Below are 20,954 nucleotides of genomic sequence, written 5' to 3' on the forward strand. Positions count from 1 at the left end.
GTACTTCTAGCATCTTCTCGATGTGTTGGATTTGAAAGAGAAGCAGCTGTTTTCGGATGTTCATACCAAATTTCATAACCACAGAGGGGGAGGGGAGGGGGTGAGCCTTCTCACACACATGTGAGTGATGAGGTCTTCTCACTGCATGGAATGTTAAAGTCAGGTGAAGGCTCTTACATGTACAGTTCCCCTCTTTCCATGAGGTATTCTGCACAGCAGTGAGAAACACGCATAAACCCAGCTTCACAGATTCACAGAACATTCTGAGTTGGAAGGACCCACCAGGATCATCGAGCTCTGGATTGAACCCAGATGGTGTGGGTGTGTTTTTGAGGGGCTTTGGAAGCAAGTTGAATACATATCCCATATAGCAGCTTGTTTGGACTAGAAAGGAGAATTGGAGAAAAAAGCCCCAACATCAACTTGAAAGTTATGGATGAAGGTAGGGAGGAATAGAGGAGAGAAACCTTCTGAGCAGTGCTGAGCTTCTGATTGTCCCCTTGGGGAGAACAGAGGACAGTGGTTACGTGGATAGCAGGTATCCATAGCTAACCTCAGGTCTATGTTCCTGGAAAATTAAGATACCTGAAGAAGATGTTTTGAAAGGATGGCGGTTTTGATTAAGTCCATTTATACTGTAATACCTTGCCTTAAACAAGAAGATATGCTGCGAGAGTGAAGGTGACTGTGGCTTTATGTCAGTGTTTACTTGGCCCCAGACCGACCCCTGCAGATGAACGGTAGCAAGCTTTGTATTATTCTGACCCTATAGAGCTGTTGTGATTGTACTCTTGGCTCAGTTTTTGGTTGTTGAGTTTGCCATGGTTCTTTTCCCTTGTCTGTTTTTTTGTTTTGATTCTGCTGGGCATATGTTGCTGTGAACACAGATACTTTTCAGCAGGGAGCAAGTAGTGTGAGGAACACTTGCGTGCTGTGTCCTTGGACTGAGAGAGGGAAGTTATGGTGGAATCTACATAGCCATGTTAACTTGGCCTTTCACACACTGTTGGTCTGTCAGAAGCTCTATGTTCTGTAATTTCCTTCATTTTATTCTCTGCAGGTGAATGTGTGGATGGTGCAAGTGGGGAAGTGGTTATGTTTTAGGTTTTCTGTAACTAGTCTTTTTCTTATTTCTGTGTTCCTGAGGCTGATGCAGCATAGCTTCTGCATGATGGCAGGTGTGCCTCTGTTGTAACTGAATGGGCTAAAGGCTTTATACTGCTGGAATGCTAATCTGAAAGCCTGAAAAAATACAATTGTGTATCACCCACTCTGCCACTTGCTCGATGTGTGGCCCTTGCTTGCAGATTTCCTCTTTTGCAAAATGCTAATTGTCTCATTTGTGTTCCTGGCTAAACTTCTTGAAATTCACAAAGACCAAGCACTTTGAGAGTTTAGTAATTTCTTTAGAATATTGTAATCTCTTTATGAGAGAGCCAGCATTTATTACCATGTCTCTCCTGATTTGGAGTGAAAACCTAGGCAGATACTCTTGTTGAATACATGTTAATGTTGTTTATACTGAAGTAATAGCAGACCCTTCAGTAACTGGGCCAGAAAAGCTGTAAATGAAAATTGATGAAAATGAAATGAAAATGAAAATGAAAATTCAATTGATTGTTTACAGAAAGCGGTAATCAAAAATAGCCACTAATGTAGTCATTGTAAATAGATCGAAATGACAAAGAGGTGATCATATTAACCCCATGACACTTTCCAGGATCTTGCAAACAGGGAGATATATAGCACACCTTGTTAGACCTTCTATCTGAGTGTTATTATGTAGTGGTTTTAACACAACCTTTTAAAATGTAAATGTAAACAAAGAATATACTCTCTATTCTGCATCATAAAACAGTGGACTAAAAATAAAGAGAACTGAGTTGGAAGAGCAATGATTTTGACAAGAAAATTGTCAGTGCTTTGAATAGAGGAATATTACAGATCTGCTGAAATTATGTGGGGAATGATTGTACTTGCTACTTAAACTCAAGTTATTACAAAGAATCTGAGACTTTAAATGCCACAGAATAGGGGCAAAATAAATTACCAGACCTTTTTGTCTTTTTTGTTTTGTGCTGGTCAGGTATTTTATGCCTTAAAAACCACAAGAGAATTATTAGGACAATTAATATGGGAAAGTTGCACTCCAATGCTGTGTGACTTTAGTTGTGACTAAAGGTGACAGTATTCTTTTTTAGGAGATAGTTCTCAGGCTTGCACCACTCCAGGTAACGTATTTGTGCCTAAATATGTGTTTCGTACTGTTGTAGAAGACAATATTATCTGCTGAATCTATGCATAATTAATGTTCTAGATGTATTTGCAGGCTTAATTTCTTTTGGAAATTCAGTGTTAAAGTTGATAAATACTCTGGAAATGTTTGTTCAGGAAAGCTTATTTTATGAGACTATTCTGTCATGGAAAAGGAAATCTGATTGGGCAGTCTCCAAAATAATATTCTGGAACAGAGAGCTAATAGGCACAAATGCATCTAAATCTAAGGCTGGAACTCAGTGTCGTGTTTCCCTTTACACTGCTCAGCTGCTGTCCTGCTGGTTGTGCACACACCTGTGCTTTAGCTCCACTGCCATTCTGCTGGTGCTAAAGCACCACACGCTCCGTGTGCTGCCTGTCTCGGCTGGCAGCTGCTGCGGTAGGCACTGCTTTTTCATGAGCCGTTCTGGTCTTGTCTCGGTAAAGCATAAAGCTGTAATATGAGGTAACAGAGAACACTTTTCTGTACTCAAAGCAAGCAAGCAAACAACACCTCCTTCCCCCTTTGGCTTCCATGTAGAACGATGTCAAAGGCATGGTGCTAAAGGTTAAAGTAGGCTGGCCTGCTTCACAAAGGGCAAGAACTATTTCCCCCTTACTTTAGAAAGACAGTTTTAGGCTGACTTTTAGTTTCAAGAAGTGTTTTTAATTGTTCTCTATGCTTTTTTATATTTATGGAAACGGTGGATGTATACCATTGTTAAGATCTATATTTCAATCCACACTTGATTCTACTGACCCTGGTCTAATTGGAAAGATGTATAAAAAGCACTGACGCCTCAGAAACTTTATCTGGTGATTCATTCTAAGTTATGAGCTATGCTGCAATTATGATACATCAGCATACTACGAGTCATAACTCGTGTTTTAATTTGCTTGGCATCTGCTGTATTTGATGGCAACTATATGGGAATCTAGATAGTCTTCTGAATTACAGAGAGGTAGCGGGAAGAAAATAAGGTTATGTAAGTGTGTTACAGGAAAAGTGTTGGACAAGTGCACTGACCTTTAAAGGACAACCAGTAGATTGCTTATTAAATTTTGTACATTGTTGATAGTTTATTTTTCAAAGGGGGAGAAGATAATTCTCTGATGTCAGCTGGTTTTCAGATATCCACAAGGAAGTTTTGATTATGTAATTTTTCCCTTGCCACAGTGGTTAAAAAAAACCCCAAACAAATCAATGTGAGGCTTGTTCCATGCAATTTTGGAATGCGTTCTGTAGCATTTGATCTTTGCACTGGGAGGATGTCCTTGCAGTAGAAGTGGAAGCATTCCGTTCATTTCCCTCCTCTCCCCCTTTATGATCAAATGGCTTTTATTTTTTCATTTTACATTTCTTCATAGCACAGATGAAGCATAGCTAAGCATTCCACCTGTGGTCATGTCAGAAAGAGAATAATGCTTGTTTTGGGCAAGTACTCCACTGTTTTGTAACAGTGAAAGGTTGGGGGCGTATATATTGGTGAAATAGGTGCATTATTGTGAGGTCGGGATTCTTGAATTCCTCAGTGTCTCTTTCAGCAGATGTAGCCTCAGTCTTTCAAATGCATATAAAAATTTAGTAACTGCTGGCTCCGGGGGACTTACTTCAGATTTGTAGAGGTCATACTTAGAATAAAAATTTTCCTTGCCTTGTATTCCCTCATAACGTTGTGGTAGGGTGTATCATTGGTAATATAAAAAGAAATAGGTGAGGAACATGGGAGAAACTATTTCCTTTCTCATAAATATTTGTTTTGTCAAAATTGGGTGTTCATAACTGTATTACTGTTTTAAGTTATTTGATGTTTCTATTTCCTAAAAGATTGAAGAAGCATAAGGGAACTAGAACTAGAGAAAACACGTGATTAATTGTGACTTCTCTTGTTTGATGTCAATGTGCTTCAAGAGAATATTATTGGAACTATCATATGCAGCTTATATACTTTCCTTCTGTGTTAAAGATGAATTTGCTAAATATATTTACCAGTCTTCCACCTTGATTGAATTGTCACAGTATGTTTTTTCTGGTGACACATCTGTCTCAAAGTATGAAGAGTCAATTTTGAATCTTCAGTGTCCCAGTCAGAGAAAAGCTGATCCATGTGAATGGCACCCAGAGCACAGGCAGCCCCAACAGAATACTTCTGCGAGTGAAACATCTTATGGTATTTGTGTGTGCAAAAAGAAATTATCATTGGTCCTAATCCCATTGCCCTTGTTGCATGTTGATAATATTTCCATAATAAAGGCAACAAATCCATGTTCTGCAACATTGAATTTGAAGGTGGTTGTGCTACCTTAATTCTAATAAGGCAGTCTTTGCACTGTGAACTTTTTGGTGTATGTATTCGGATGTACATATTCAACTGTAGTGGATGATGTAACAGGCATGTAGGGAAGGCATGAGCTGTTCTGGGGAAGTAGGACTTTGTTTTTCCAGATGAGAACCCAGAAAACATGTTCTTGTAAACAAACAAAAAAATTACATACAAGGTGCAGTTGATTTAGGGTAATTTTCAGATGGAAGATGTGGAAGGGAAAGGCTTTTTTTTTGGAGGGGGAGAAGAGGGGTTCAGAGGTTTTTTTTGTGTGGAGAGTAGTAAGAAGAAAAATGTAAGGGACTTCTCTATCCTCTCCAGTGGACAGGATTGAAAGTATGTATGTAGTCTGTTATTTAAGAATGCTCTCTAAGACCTAATTCTATAGAATTATCATAATCCTGATGTACTTCTTAGTGAACTTTAATTTATTCTTTATTCCTCCAACTCTGTAAGATGCAAGTTAATGATTGGTAGAGGATGAGAAACTTAAACTTACAGTTAGTGAAACATCACTTCCTTTTCTTTTGAGTCCCAGTTCTACGAATAGACGTTTTGAAGTCTATGTTGAAAAAGCACGATAAGCTGTTTTTGGCACCAGGGGTGCTACAAGTTATAAATTTGGAGCCAGAAGCTGATGTGTTGTTAAGTGCTCAGGCTAGATACTTCAACAGTTCATACTCCATTAACCAAAAGCAGTAACCTGTGAAGATTTGCTATGGGCATTTAGAATACAATGTTTTGCTTTCAGTTAAAACCGGAGGTGAGAGAAAATATTTTTGACCCAAAATAATCACTTGACCTAATTCTACCAGCTAGGAAATTCTGGTCTTAAACTACAGTGCTTCAGGAGAGCCTTGTTTTGCCCAAAATTTGCAGCACGCTTCTCAAATGCATGGCTAGTAGCCTGTCAACAGGACTGTAATTGTTTTATTGATGTAGACAGGAGAGCAAGGAGCTGAACAGCTCATGAAGTAACCCAGCTCTGTTAGAGATGACCCAGAAGTCACTGTCAGCATTAGCCATGAAAGTGCCTTCCAGTATGGTAGTATTTTAAACTTCTTCATTTCTGACTTTTACATTAGCTAGAATTTCATGGTGACTTTGTACTCGTGTACAGTTTGTCTGTTTCTCATTAAAAATTAGCAAATATTGTTACAATGAGGTAAAGAATTAAAACAAAAAAAGCTTGTCCAATTTCTGATGAATATACTGAATTGCATTTCATAACAGTTTTACAGTGCAAAATCCAGCAATACATTAGGCCTTAAATCAGTAAAGAATAACCTTTCTTTTTCATTGTACTATCATGTGAATTTGCAAAACATCCCATTTTTTGTGATCGTGCTGCTGCTGCTGCCACAAAATAGCTTATTTCGTGATGCAAGGCCCCAAAAAACACTCACTTAATGAGACTCCTGAAAGGGTTTACAGTTTCTCACGTGCTCTTGAGTTAGATGCACAGGAGAAATGCTGACAAGATGTTCTCAAGAGGTCAAAACAACAAAAAACTTCGCTGGCAACTTCAGAAAATCAGATAACTTTGGCAAAAGTTTAGAGCAGCATTCACTCAACATAAAACACTTCACAGAGCATTAACATAGCCCGTTCAAGTAAGCAAACTCCAAGCCTGTCTGATTTTGAGTTACTCAAAACTCTGAGAAGAGGGAGTTAGAAGAAGAAAGAGGAAGAGAGAAAGACAGGAAAGATACAGAAAAGAACAAGTATAGCTACCACTCCTGGTTCCAGCAGTGTTCAGCTGATAGAAATTCCAAGAGGAGGTAGAGTCAAGACCTGTGCTTGCCTCATGCTTCAGTTCAGTACCCTTGGCTTTCCTGAGCCCTTCCCCCAGGTTGGACTTAGGGTCATCTGGCCCCTCTGGGGCTAGACTGGGGCTCCAGGGATGGGATGTGGAGCATTGCCTCTGGTGTGGCAGGGACTGGTTACCACTGTGTGGCTGGGATACAGGCCCAGAGGGGGATGTGTGTGTGCAGAGCAGGGCATCACCTCCCCAGAGCAAGGCCTGACTTACCTCTTCTCCTGTACATGCACCCAAAATATTTCGAGCCAGCGGCCCTCCCAGTCTCTCCCATGCGGTTCTCTGTGGATAGAGATTTTCCCTGATTTCAGCAGTATTTTGTACAGGTGTAAGGGTTGGTGTGGGTGGATGTCACTGTTGGCATAGTGCTCAGTGTAGCTGCTTCTGTAACATCCACAGAGATCTAGAGCAGTTCAGCCTTCTCCGTATGCTGGCATTTAAAAATGTCACTAACACACTGAGGCTTGCAGTCAGGGGTGCTTGATTTGGTATCAAACTCTGACTCAGTGTGATCTCATATAACCTCCAGATGGCCTGACTTGCAGAGATGCTAAAAATAGTCAGATCCTACTCCTTTAGCATTATAAACTAAATGAGGCTGTTGCAGTATTTATTTTAATGCACATCAGTCTCCACATCAGATTCTTCAGCTAATGTTTCAGCTTTCCAGTCACTTTCCTCTGGACAGCATTTAGAATAAGTATTTCATCACACACAGAGGATCTTGTGAATGAACTGTCAATTTCCCACAGAACTGGGAAAAATCAATATGCCTCTTCCAGGCCTTGAAAATGCCTCTGCTCCTAGTGAAGACTCTGTTACATCAAATCATATTGAAAATCATTTCAAGCAACATTCCTGATGTGTGGTGACAGAAGAGCTTTTTTCCTTTTGCAGCAAAGCGAATAAATACTATGAAAACACTTTGTACCTATTCTGTATTTGCTGCCTCCTGGTTTTCCCAACAGCAAAACTTCTTACAGGGGAAAAACAACCAAAGAATTATAGGAGCTTTTGCTTAAATAGGTTCTCTTTCTCCTCAGTAAGCAAGTAACATTATTTCTAAAAGTGTTTGGTCCTTCTTTGTCGTATTGAATTCAGAGAAGGCATTAAAAGAAGACTAGACGTCTTTAGATACGTGCAATATTTTGGGTTCATAGAGACTTCTGTTTTGTTCACTTCATCAGCATGGTGTTGATCAGTTAAAACCTGAGTATGTCTGCTGTCATTGCTCTAGGAAGCTACTGTTAGAGGGTACTGAGTATGAAATAAATGATACTGCAAGGATGCTTGCAGTAACTTGGCCTATGGAGTGTTTCCTAGTGTTAGTGGATTATGTGTGATGAGAGTCCAACTTAATTTATATTGATTTAGGGGCAAATCTTCCATGACATGGAACATTATTTTGTGTCACAATTTTCTCTGTGTCAAGAGGGCAGGCTCTCTCAACTGAGCTCTGGTGCCCCAAGCAAAGGTGCAGCAGCTCTGTGTGTGGGATGTCATCCCAAGCAGACCCACCTCGTGCCTGTCATTTTGTCCGAGCCTGCACTACAGGTTCTCCCTGTTGGATACCTTTGCTTTACGTACCCATGTGTAGGGCATATACTTACCCTTGTGAGGCTGGGTTCTGTGTGCTTGCCTCTCATTGAACTGCATCCCTTCTGCTACATTCTGTTTGCCAATGGGCTGTGATTTAAAAATCCTGTGATTTAAAAAGTTTGAAGAAAGTTCCCTCTATGTGCTGTAAATGGTTTATATATAGGAGCAGAGACATTGAGGAAAAGGTTCATAGATAATGTATGGCAAAGGTTTTGTTGCTTTGTGCTGTGCTTCAATTAACTATGTCACCTTGTGGAAGAGTCTCTGCAATGCCATGTGATTGGAGTGTTTCAGACTGGAGCGCAGAATTTGGAAATGGTGACGTTTCAAAACAGAAATCAGATAATGAGAAGGGTTGCCAAGTACCGTGGGCACCTCTCAGCTGGGAGTATACTGGGGGGTTCTACTATGCACAGAGCAAGGGTTTCAGATTCTTTAATTTTAATTTTTGCCATTTAAATATAAAACGAGAAAGATTCCCTGTTCCATGTGGGTAAAAGATAGTTTTGTAGAAATTGTCTTCCTGACTGCCAGTTCATGTGGGTATATGTCTACAGGAGTATGTGTGAATTCAGTCAGTCCAACAATGATTAAATATATAATTAAAGAATAGTTAAATATATAATTAAAATAATTTAAAAAGAAGAGGTAAGACTTGTAAAATTAGAATTCCTCTTTTCCAAGGAGTTATCCAATTAATTTCTAGATGAAAATTCATCCAACTGGCTTGTGAAGACTATAAAATATATATAAAAAATATGTATGATTGCAGTTAAAAAATAACTAAGGTCCAGTTTTTATTCAGTATTGCTTGACAACTATTCTCTTGTTTCTTTTTCTCTCTATGGCCATTAAGGGGGGATGTGAACTGCTGCCTAACTCAATTTTTTTTCATCTCCGTATGCCTAGGAGGACCTGTTTCTATTGCAGGGCCACTTCCCACTTTGGTTGTGGGAGCTTTTCAGGATTGGTTTTGGTGTGCGGCCTTGCAAATTCTGGTGTCAGAATGAGAGCAGGAGGCTGCAAACAGCTGAGGCTGGCAAAAAGCTGCAGAGCCAAATGTGTTAATGCAGCTTCAGTGGACTGACAGCAGTCAGTTACCAGATTTGGCTGAGAACTCTCTCACCTGGGTCAATTTCTATTCATTTGCTGTTTGGCTCCAAGAATGAAGTGTGGGAAGATGGTAGAACCAGCTTCTCCTTTCCCTGCATAGATCGACTTAAAGTGATCAGCTCCAAGTGAATTGGTTTTGGACTATGGTGTACACAGAGGTGTAAGACACGATGCTGGGTCAATATTTAGCTCACTCCAGTGAGGACTTTTATGCAGATGTAAGTGCTACCCCTCTGGTGCACTTTGATCTTCACTGTTTTTGTAAAAGTTATGGTGGTTATCTGTTTACTCCTGCTTGCTCAGTGATGTTGGAGTAACAATAAACAGTGATTATCTTCCAAGGTTATTGTAATGTGAACTAAATTTGAGCTTAAGTGGACAGCTCCATCATTTATCTCTCTGGTTTTTCCTTCCCATAAATGTTATTCCAAACACTGTGCCACTCCCTGTAAAAACGCTAATCCTTCATTGGTGTGGCCTGCTAGATGGGGTGGCAAGTGACCTTTCTGAAGAGAGTTTGTCGTGATTATCCATTCCCAAGTGGTATCCTTTCTGGGGGCTTGTTACATGCAAATGGTTAGTATGCGTTCAACGCTGGAGATACATTTATATATATATATATATATATAACACTATGCATGCATATATATATGTATATATATAATATATCCACAAAATAATGCAGTAATTAAAAAAAAATTCTGATTTGCTAGAGCAGAAGTTTATTAACTTATGTACCTAAAAGCAGGACTTGAAGGGACTGGAAACACATCTAACTGCTGTTGCATGCAGAGAAGGACTTTGCTTCCTCTGACTGTATTCTGATGCTGTGTTCCTGCTGGGAGCTCTGGCATGGTCACAAGTAGTGTTCCCACTTCAGATGTGTGGGGCTGGGTGTGGTTTGAAAACATTGCTTTCTTTTTGTATTCTTTGTTTTGAGAATAGGCAAAACCACTGCCTGGATAGTCTAAAGGTTTGTGGTGTTATTTGAATCAATATTTATTCTGCAGGAACTTTTGCATGCAAATAAGTATGTATTTGACTCAAGAACGTAAGCCAATTGCATTTTTACATGGTTTATGTCCTTGTTGGCCTCTGCTTTCCTACATTTTTCCTAAGCCACTCTCATGCCTGGGGGAGAGGAAGTAGCTCCTGCAAGAATGCAGCTAATAACTTTGCATATTAAAGAAAACCAATCCCAATCCTGATGAGACTGACACTCAAGGATTTGTGCCACTGTAGTAGATGAATGAATTGTGACTCCCATCTGGCCATTTTTATTTGAATACTCTTCTCTGCCCCATAGATTCATGATCCTATCAGCTGTCCTGCAGTGGGGCTGACATCTGAGAGGCAAAAGGACAGCTGTGGGCTACAGTAGCTTTTGTCTTCAACTTCCCCATCCCAGAAATAGGTGTGTGTGTAGGATTTCTAGTGAACTCTCTATCATCTGGTGTTTCATATATTGTTTTAAATGTACCATGCCTGTTAAATGGCAGTGATGAAGTACTCCACTTACTTGTGGTTTTCATGTCAACAGCAGCTCACTACTGCCTAGAGAAATTACCTTGCCTCTTGTAAATACCCTATTCTTGTTGGTTTTGCCCACCTTTCAGTTTGTGCTCTACTCCAGCTTTCAGAGGCTGTTCTCTCTGTTCTATTCTCCAAGGAAGTCCTTTCTGTGTCTGTTCTTACACTTGTCACCTGGAGCAGAAAGCTCACCGGAGCCTCTACACGGTCACTGTCATGCCGCAAGAGAGGCAGTTTGCGAACTCTATTACTGGAGTTCAGCCACATGTCCACAGGAAAGTGGGAAGGAGAAGTAAAAACCCAACACTGGCTGGTTTTTGTACTATTTTATAAGGTTCTTGTTCCTATTTGACAAACAGCTTTGTTCCATAAGCACGTGTACGCCTTTCAGTGTAATGTGCAAGCATCTCCTTTTGAAACTGCAAGCCTCACGTTGGTGCAAGACCTCCCAAATAACACCGTGGGAGATAATACTTCTTTAGTTACTGTGTCAAACTGTAAGTCTGGTGAATATCAAAGCTGTGCATACAGCTCTTGCTCTGATGTGAAGAATGTCACATTTCATAACAATTCATAAAAAATTGCTGCAGGACTGAGCTGCGTAGAATCAAGTGAGGTAGAATGGATGAGGCTATTTTAGGGACTGGCATGGTCATAGAGATTTGAGGGATGTGCTGAGTCTCCTGTTTGCACCATGTGGAAGGCCTGTTGCTGTTGAAGTCCAGGATCTCAGTGGTGTTACTTGAGGCTGGAGTACAGGGCTGAAATTTAAATATGCTGGTGATTATTGCTGCTGTATGAGTTAGAAACATACTGTGAAGTCCTAAGTACTTTATGGTGAGAGTTGGTGGGACTCCTATATCTTTGGAGATGCATCAGAACTCTGGTGAGTATTTCTACTTAAATCTTCTTAGGGTACTAAGGTCAGATTTTCATTTATGCTAAAAGGCTACCTTGTTCCTATCTGCCATTGTAACATGTCCTTAAAATCACTGCAGATTATATTTATGGAGCAAGCTAGAACAATTCTGGTATATCAAAATTGTGTGTTAACAAAATTGTTCAAGTGAGCAGTATTAGACTCCTAGCTTGACGAGTTTGAAGGACTTAAGATGGAAAGATGGACTTTGCATTGTGGGATATGATTGGACTTCTGTATAAATGATGGTGAGAAGAGAAACTTGTAATTTGTCACAGAATAAGCAGGAATGGAATACACACATTTGTTCATAAAGCAGAAGGTGTTTAAGAATGTAAGCTTATAAAAGTGAGAGGGTAGTCATATTTTGTCTGAAAAAAGACTTGCTTTGTTTTTTATTCCATTTCCATCTTTCTTTCTGGGAAGATACTTCTCTGCAGTTATTGTTATCAAAGCGCTGCTCTTGTCATTGTTTCACTCAGTTTTGTTAGTAGAATTTTAGTTCAAAAACTTTCTACCTTGGAAAAAACAAACACAAAGGCAAACCAAAACAAACACAAAGGCAAACCAAAACAAACACCCATAAAGTTGTTTCAGAATTCACAGAAAACAAACTGTGGATCAATTATTAAGTGGCTTTCCTCTCCCTCATCCACTTCCTGATGTGTTATTAATTTTGCATGAGCCCCCTGCTTAGCCCCTCATGCACTTAGAGTATAGAGCGCAAAGGCTTTCAGCACTGTTAGTGACTGGGTACTTACTATGACCCTCTGCATAAGAGCAGACAGATCCTGCTGACTTCAGTGGGAATCACTTGTTGGAAGCTGCATAATTGTTTTACAAACAATGTAGGTTTAAAAAAAAAAAAAAAAAAAAGGGAGGATGTGTGAGAAAGCCCAAAGAGGTCCCCCAAACAAAACACTGAAAAGTTGTTCAAAAGAGCTGGAGCAATCACTTCAGTTGCCTAAGTAGTTAAATCCTGGCAAAAAGAATGATGGAGTGGTCTAACCAAAATCTCTGGCAGACAACAGTCGAGCCTACCAGGGTGTGTTCCTGCTCATTTGTGTTTCAGAGTAAGCAGCTTGCCTGGGCATCCATTACATGATAATTTCCCTGTGGCAACAGGAGCTCTATGAGACTCTAACACTTAGATCATTGAGAGAACTTAGCTGATGAAGGACGCAGAGTTCATCCTCAGCAAGCAATTGTGACTGTGTTTTCTCTAATTGTAGAGTAGTGGTGTGTTTGTACAAAGTAGCTTTACATGTGCTGAAATACGTGCAGAAAACAGTGGTTTCTGCAGGCTATGTGCCTTGCTACCAGTCTGGACAGCAAGCTGGTCACTGCTGTCATTTTTTATAAGTAGTGATTCATAGCACTTCATTGAGTACTGAGTCCTGCTTTTGCCAGGCATGTACATAATAACAGGAACTTCATGATGAGTTTGTGTCCGAGGGAGCTGCTAATGCCCAGCTCTAAAGCACCACTACTGATGTGCTCTACCAGCAGCTCCCTAAGAAATCTCCACATTGTATTAGTGGCATCTAATCTAAACAACAGTTTAGATTAAAGATAGTGGCTTCTGCATGAAGTATGTTCTATTATTGCTAATGGTGTCTTATCAAGTAAGCTAGTGTGTCAGATAAAAGAATTTCTGTAAACAAAGCATAAAAGAAGCTGTATATATAAATCAAGCCTGAAAATCAAATTACGGCTGAATGGGGACTGAACATCTTGGTCTAGTTTTCTTTATGCTTTGGTGATTGATAGAGAAAAAGTAAAAACAGTCTCTCTAAGTGCAGAACTTGATGAATATTGCATTTATTTTCTACTATTGGATTGTTTCAGCACTTTGTAGTAAAACAATATGAGTAGGTAGTTATACTTCGTGCTAGTTCCAGTGGTTTCAATACTGTTAAAAGTAAACATCAAGAGCCACCTTTCTTTTTGCCCTTAAGGAAGGCTTTAAAGAAATGTGAAACTGCTTCTTATTGATAGTTTAGAAAAAAAAAAGTCAAGGTTAACAATCCCTGCTTTTAGATTCATCACACCACCGATCGAGATGAAGAACTTCGAGCTATTGCACTGAAGCCTTAATCTGCTACATGGTCACATACCTTTAAATGAAACATTAACCTCCAGAGCCAAAAATGGTTCCAAGGTTTTGGAGGAGATGTGCTGAGCCTTGCCTTTTGACTAGATTTAATGCAAGGGAGTTTCCTAGGGAAAATAATCTTGCTCTTATTTTTCCCTCTAGTGTGTGAAGAAACAATATATCAACGTATCTACAGCTATTATTAAACAAGTTAAAGTGTTAATGATAAAGAAGTGAAAAAATCTTTCTTTAAAGATCGTGTACTCTGGAGTTCTGTTAGTTTTGTGTGGATTAACAATTTAAATACCTCGAACAGGTTGGTTGGTTTGTTTGTTTTAAAATATCTTCGGCTGTATTTTGTGTGGTGTGAAAGATGTGATAAAAAGGCATTTTTGAATAATCTTTAATTTCCAGCTGGGGTCCCATACAATTCAAAGGTAGTTTGGAGTTTTGGTGGTTTTGTCCCAGGGGGAATTTGAAGATGGTGTCCTTGCCAGCTAAACCAACTTAAAGCCTGTGTAAGATACAGCTTCATGGACCAACTGGGAGTCTGGTGAAGAGTGACATGGGAGGAGAACAACTTCCCTCAGGGGAGGATGTGACTGGGGGAGCCATTTTGCTACAGAAGCACCAAATTGCTTTACCTGCCTTGATTTAAAGCTGTGTATGGGGTTTTTTTGTGAGTGGTGTCCACATCAAACACCAACCCTGCAATTAGTATTTGGCATAATTAGTAATTTCTGTGGACATACCCAGTCTGCAAAAGTCCCCCCTACTGTGCACTGAGCAATGTCCCTTGGGAATATTTAATCTTAATTAGCTCAAGTCTGTGTCAAGCTCATTGTCATTTCCATATTGTTTTCAAAGTCTGATACCTTTGATCAACCCCAGGTTGAGTTAGGAAAGCCTAAGGTATGAAAGGAATGTTGAAGTCTGCAGAGCTACAGTTACTACAGAAGTTATGGAAACGAAACCATTAATACTGGTCTGGTATGACCCACTAGGAATTTGTCTGGAATGGTATTTCTACTGCACTTTGCTGAAGGGTGATTAAGGTGTGGTTTTTTCTTTCTCCCTTGAACTTTGGGATGAATATGTGTCTAGTGAAAATTCTTCTTTCTGGCTTAATCTGCGATAATGCCAGCAGTTTGTACTTCGTGGTCTGTAAACTGTTACAAAATTTCAAAAAGCATTCTCAGTGTTCAGAATGAGAGTAGGGTGAAGTTTATGTATTTGTTGTTTGTTCCTAACAAATTATAATCATAAAGTAACTGGAAGCAAAGGAGTAAATACAAAGATTAGTATTGGATGTAATTTTGTGAGCTTATTAAAGGTAGCTCTGAAATTTTCAAGAAATTATATTACTTTAGTGAAAATATATAGCATTAAAACATTGGTTTAAATTCAGACATAATACACTATTAATCAATTCCTTTAATATGGGCATTTTGCATTTAAAATAAAAGGGAATGTTCTTGGATTTGGATAGGACGCAAGGATGAAAACTTGCACAGGGCTAGACAGAAAGTTCTTTTGAAGCTTTGATGGGTGATGTGCTGTGAGGTTTTCTAGTCTTTTCTCTCTGACATCTAATACTATGTTTGGACTGAAGCATTTCCTCAGATAGAAAATAACTAAAATAAGGTGTCACTGCCAAGGCAGACCTCAGCCTTTTTAGAAATGCAACTAAGAGGCCATACCCGTGATCACGCTGGACCAGGCAATAGGTCTGTTTAAGGTAAATATCCTCAGGAAACGACCAGCAGTAGACAGCTGGTGAGAAGTGTAAGAAACAAGGCAGGTACATAATGATAAATCTTAGGGAATATGCTCTGAATCCCCAGCCTTTCAGATCCAGAATTAGTATCTTTGTACTTGGTATCACTATATGATATTTTTCTTTGTGACTTTATCTAGTTGATTGTTGAATCTCTAATTTTCTGAAGTGAGTGACATCCAGTTGTTAGCTGTACCTCTTTTCTATTAGTATTGGCTTTCTTTGGGAGAGGTGGAGTTTCAACGGGCATCTAATAAAGCATTCTACAGCTTAGAGTCAATTAACTTTCATGTTCATCTGCTTAGCTTCTGTGAAACCACAATGAAAATCCTGCATCTGAAGAATGTAGTTTGAAACACCTTTTATCTGCTCCCTGCTGTACCCTGCCCCTGGCTTTTCCACACAATACCATTAAGAAACAAATTTTGGACACCTTCCTTTTCAGTGGTTCAGATGGTTGAATTGGGAGGTGTGTAAAGTTAAGTGAGTGTATTAGTCCAAGGCAGCTACAGCTGGATGTCACAGATGAAAAAACTTGCTGCTGGGAAGAGGAGCTTTAAGTTTCCAGATAGTGACCTAGTTGGATCTTTACACAGCTCCTCCAGTTACAATGGAATAACCATTTTCAGCCCAGGCCATGTTTTAACAGTAAGACATATAGTTGCAGTTTTAATGGAGGATTGCAGTTCCTTGCAGTTCTGTCCTTTTTCATCCTCTCCCATGCTTCCCAAAAGGAAGAAACGTGCAAGCCTAAACTCCCAGAATCCTTATATAATTTTGCCATTGATTATGATACAACCTTGTTAAGTAACAAAATAGTATCCAAGAGAGAACTGTGATGGGCAAGTGAATCTGAAGGGTGTTCTCAGGCAGACACCACACTATTCCTTCCTTTGACTATGATTTTGGAAGATTCCAGTAACTGGCTGTAACATAAAAGGTCAAATGTAGCACGTACCTGTTATTTTGGAAGGAAAGGTGTAAAGTTCCTTTCTTGTCTGGGCCCCGAGAAAGCTCCTAAGCAAATGTATGGCTTATGGGCAGTGCTGCCTAGGCTGTCTGTGAAGCAGGGACCAGTGTTGTGTTGAGAGTACAACCCTGAGGGGGGTTGCAAAAGGTAAGTCAGTGGCCAGGCAGTAGAGTGGAGTCACTGGTGCTGTATAAACCTGACATCTGGAAGGTTGTGTCATAGCCCAAGCAAACTTATTAATCAAGGCAAGTTTATAAAAATTATCTTACCTTATACCACAGCATTGGACATCTGATAAAAGAAATGTGAGACTTTTCTTGTTTATTCGCAGAGTAGTCATGGGAAGGAAGGAAGAATGTGTCATGGATGACAACTAGTATTTACTGGCTGACAAAGAAGAGAGAGGCAAGGGAGCAACGTAACCTCATAAGAGAGCATGATCAGATCCTTTACAGCTAGCTGAACATCCAGAGACTGGCTTCAGATTTATACTAGTTTACTAGGCTTGAGAAAGAACTCTGTAAGCTTTTTTTTCCCCCAAAGACTTTTTGTTTTACTTACAAAGGCATTCAGAAGCACTCATTTATTATTTATAAGTTCTTAAGTTCTTATTCTCAGGGCTCAGGTGCATGATCTGAACCCCTTGGGCACTGGATTTCCAGGTAAAGAACTTAGTCTTGTTGCTGTAGGAAAGCTCAAAAAAAAAAAAAAAAAAAAGACAAAAAAAGGCCTGAGAAAACAGTTTGGTAGCTGTTCATCTTGAAATTTGTTTTATTTGCTGCATGGGGATCTATTTTGGAAGTACTTCAATGAAAAGTTGGACAGTGGAACAAAACACTTTAAGGCATAGCATTTAAGTGTGCATTCCTTTGATTGATTGATTTTGTTTTCTCAAGTTTTTAGGTGTGTGGTTTTTGGGGGGGGTGGGTGGTTTTGTTTGGTTTTGTTGTTGTTGTTGTTGTTATATATATGTGAAGTACTTGGATTAATTCCTGTTTTCCTGGCAGCAACAAAGAGTTGTTCCCTGTCTGCCACATCCTTGTTCACTATATAACTGTGTTCTGCATCACGCCTTGATCTTCCATACGGTAGATTCTACTGAATGAGAAATAAACCCGTCCTGTAAACTGAATTTAATCTATAGGCTAGATCTACTTCCAAAGGTGCAATTGATAGAAAACTGTGCGTTTTTCTAGCATTAATAAAATCCAGTGTGATTTTAACACTGTGTGATTTAATCACTGTGTGATTAACAGTCCATGTTAGCATGTTTACTTTTTTATATATACACACAGGTATGTGTGAGTGTGTGTATATATATTTTAACGTTTTTTCCTGGTTCTGTTTTTCCACTTCTGCTCCATACCAATACTGCTGAAGCTCATGTAAGAGGACAGCTCTTGCTCTTGCCAGCCAGAATCTGTTTTTGCAATGAGGGGTCCCTGCTGGGGAAGCCTTTCTTTCCCTGCTCTTTCTTCTCTCCGCAGGGTAGCAGGCATAAGGACTGCCCTCCTGTCTGCTCTGCTGACAGCCGTGCCTTCTCTGCTCCGACTGCAGCAGCTGCTGCTCCTCAGCCTGACTGAGAGAGCATAAATTAAAATACAAAGGTCTCCTGTGGCCACTCTTGGCTGGCAGTGCAATGACAGATCAGATCTTCCTACATCATCTTCACTTGACTTTCTTCTTTTTCTCAAGAATTTCCTCTGCATTTGTATCAGTCAGTCTTTTACCACTGGGCTGAATAGAAGCAGCAATCCAGTAACTCTAAATATTTTATGTGCTTGTGTCACTGGAGCAGTTTGCAGAGAAAAGAGTCAGCAATGTGGGTTTCACCAAAAGCTCAGGTCTTTCTGCTTTTCATACTGCCTGGAGGAGATGGACTGTTTGTGTGCTTTTCATGGCTGCTGAAGATCCAGAGCTAATTGCTGTTCTCCTCTCTCCACGAAGTCAGTGGGAGTGTTAGAAACAGCAGAACCATTGTGTTGCTTTTGTGTGTGTGTGACTGAGGGCACAGCAGTGAGTGTGAGTGTTTTCTCCAGTGGGCTTTTATTGGTTTTGTTTTGCAGCCTGGTGTCTTACAATGCTTATATAGGGGGTCTCAACCCCAGAGAGTGGAGAGAGGGAGCTACTTAGTGGTGGGGTGGAATGCTGTGCTACAGAATTGACTATGTTGAATTCCTGACCCAATTGTAGGGTTTTTTTTGGGGGGGGGGTTGTTTTGCTTTTGCCCCGTGCTTGTCTGACATAGCAGATGTTCTTTGACTCAATGTGCTTAATTGTGAGGACCCTTCCTTGTAGGTGGTAAGTGATGAGGATGACGATGATAATTTTTAATTGTTTTATTAAAGTAACTGTGTCTTCTTCCTCTACTTTTTCCTGCTCTAGATCCCACAGGCTGGTTTGGCTTATTGGGCATTTGTCTCATGCCAATGGCATTGAATAGTCCTTTGTAAGAGTGCTCATGTTTTTGCTAGTCCTCTTATCTGTCTTACCTATTTCAGTCAGAGTCGGAATTCCAACACCTTTGTGGGAAAAAAGTTAAACCCACTAATTTTTTAACCCTTCTTGAAATGTCTTTTTTTTTTTTCTTTTTTTTTTCCCCACCATGGATTGCAATGTTAAAGTTGCACCCTCTTGTGTTGGAGCTTCTGTCATGTTGGATTTGTCTTCAGGGCATTGTCAGGATTGGAAGGCAGCCCTAAGGAAAAGCATTTCAGTAAATGGTTTATTTTTAGTCCCTGAAAATCATGTAAGACATGAGAACCTGTTTTTTTAAATTCCATTTGTATAATTGTCAGATAGTCTTTGATGAAGGTTTGTTCAGGTCCTCTACTAGTTTTATCCACTGCTCTATGGATTATGGATATGGAGGTTCTCCATGATTTGTGCAATGACTCAATTCTTTCTCTTTAATGTATATATGTTTTGGCTTTAAATGCAAGACTGTGCAGCAGTGAAAGAATATGCAGGCTGAATACCATTTTGTCATACTTAATAATATTCCACATTGTGAAAGCCCAAAAGCAAAATATGCCTAAACTTAGAACCTTTTTATCCAAAGTTGTGTTACATTTAAAATATCTTGATTTCTACAATTGACTTTATGGATTTGGAGGGAGGGAAGTATCAGGAGCTGCTCATGCTGTTTGTTTTATCATGCTGATTAGGCAAGTGAAAGCTACCTTGGTGGTGGGGCAAGAGGACAACATTGTGCAAGTGAACTGTTGTATGAAAGCAAAATGCACATGTGATGAAAAATGTGTGTCCTTTTTCTTCAGTGTTTTGTGCTAGTAGCAGGTGCAGATGAATAGCTGGCATCCTGTATTTCCATGTCACATACGGCAGGATGAGTGGGAAAGCAACTGGCTGTGCAGCACCCACGCTGAGGTGCAGTGGCAGGGTACTTCTGTAGCTGGTGGTAACTCTTCCTCTGTAACTCCACCCAAGCTGGTAGGAGCAGTACTGGTTCTGTGATGTGAGCTTGCCAGCCAGGGCTTGCATTGAGTAAACTGGTCTCTGTTAGCTGCTCTTCTGGAGAGCTGTTGTAACAATGTGTTGGCTCTTCCTTTCTTTTTTTTTTCCCTCCTTTTTATCTTAAACAGTGAGCTTTCTACACGGGGAGAATGAGAAGTATTCTGTGCATTGATTTGCTGTTTGTGGTGATGTGAAGGACTGTAAATTTCTGCTTAATTATGATCAGTTCGAGAATGTTTTGGTACAAAGAGTCCAGAGCGTGGTGAGATTACCCAAGAAGTTTGCTAAGGACTAAGTTTGCTAAGTTAATTGCAGGAATTTTACTGTTCCTGTCAGCTGATGGTACTCACTTCTTTTTTGGTTCTGAAATGGTATCATCCTTGAATACATTTTTGTGAATCACTGTCACTTGACTCGCTTGGGGGTTCAGAAGATTGATCTTTGTGTACAGCTCCTCCCTGTCCTTTCCTGGCTGATTAAATAAATAACATTTTTCTGAACTTTTGGCAGATCTTTGTGTTTGTGTTATCCTTTAAAGGGGAGGAAGAGGACCAAGAATCCTATCCACATCCTCTTCTTATTTAATAACATAACTAAAAAATGGACACGAGTTCACGAGGGCACTTTTGATGTTTGTGCTGCTCTCTTCTGCAGGCAGGAAAATAAGCAAATGAGAGCAGTAGCTGAAGTACTTGGTAGAGTGTAATTGCCTACTATCCCACTGTGATTTGCAAAGACTGGAGAAACAATATAAGTAGCATTGGTGGTGATTTCTTTTTTTCAGGCAACATTCTTTCCACCCTCAGTTATAACCAGTGCCCTTTAATTACAGCTCGCTGTCTAATATGAGCTGAAGAGGCTCCGTGTCAGAGAAGGTGGAGCTACAGTGCAGAATTCACTGGCCTGGCACTGGTATGATTCAGCTGACAGTTTTTACGTTTGCTGGCATGGCCCTTTCACAACATAAGATACTGTGTTCATTTGTTAGTATTGTGCTAGGTGATTGCCATGCTTTCAAACAGGCTGAGATTTTGAGTATTTTGACACTTGGTTGGGGTTGACTGCCCTGGCCTATGTA

The 20,954-nt window shown here is 39.9% G+C and overlaps 1 protein-coding gene across 1 annotated transcript in view; it reads left to right on the top strand.

The window, feature by feature from the left end:
* The window catches only part of TSPAN5 (tetraspanin 5), an 85,131-nt gene that overhangs the window by 1,234 nt on the left and 62,943 nt on the right, over window positions 1-20,954 (top strand). The window lies entirely within an intron of this gene.

This window comes from Corvus cornix, chromosome 4, assembly GCF_000738735.6.
Source record: "Corvus cornix cornix isolate S_Up_H32 chromosome 4, ASM73873v5, whole genome shotgun sequence".
Classification (NCBI taxonomy): domain Eukaryota; kingdom Metazoa; phylum Chordata; class Aves; order Passeriformes; family Corvidae; genus Corvus; species Corvus cornix.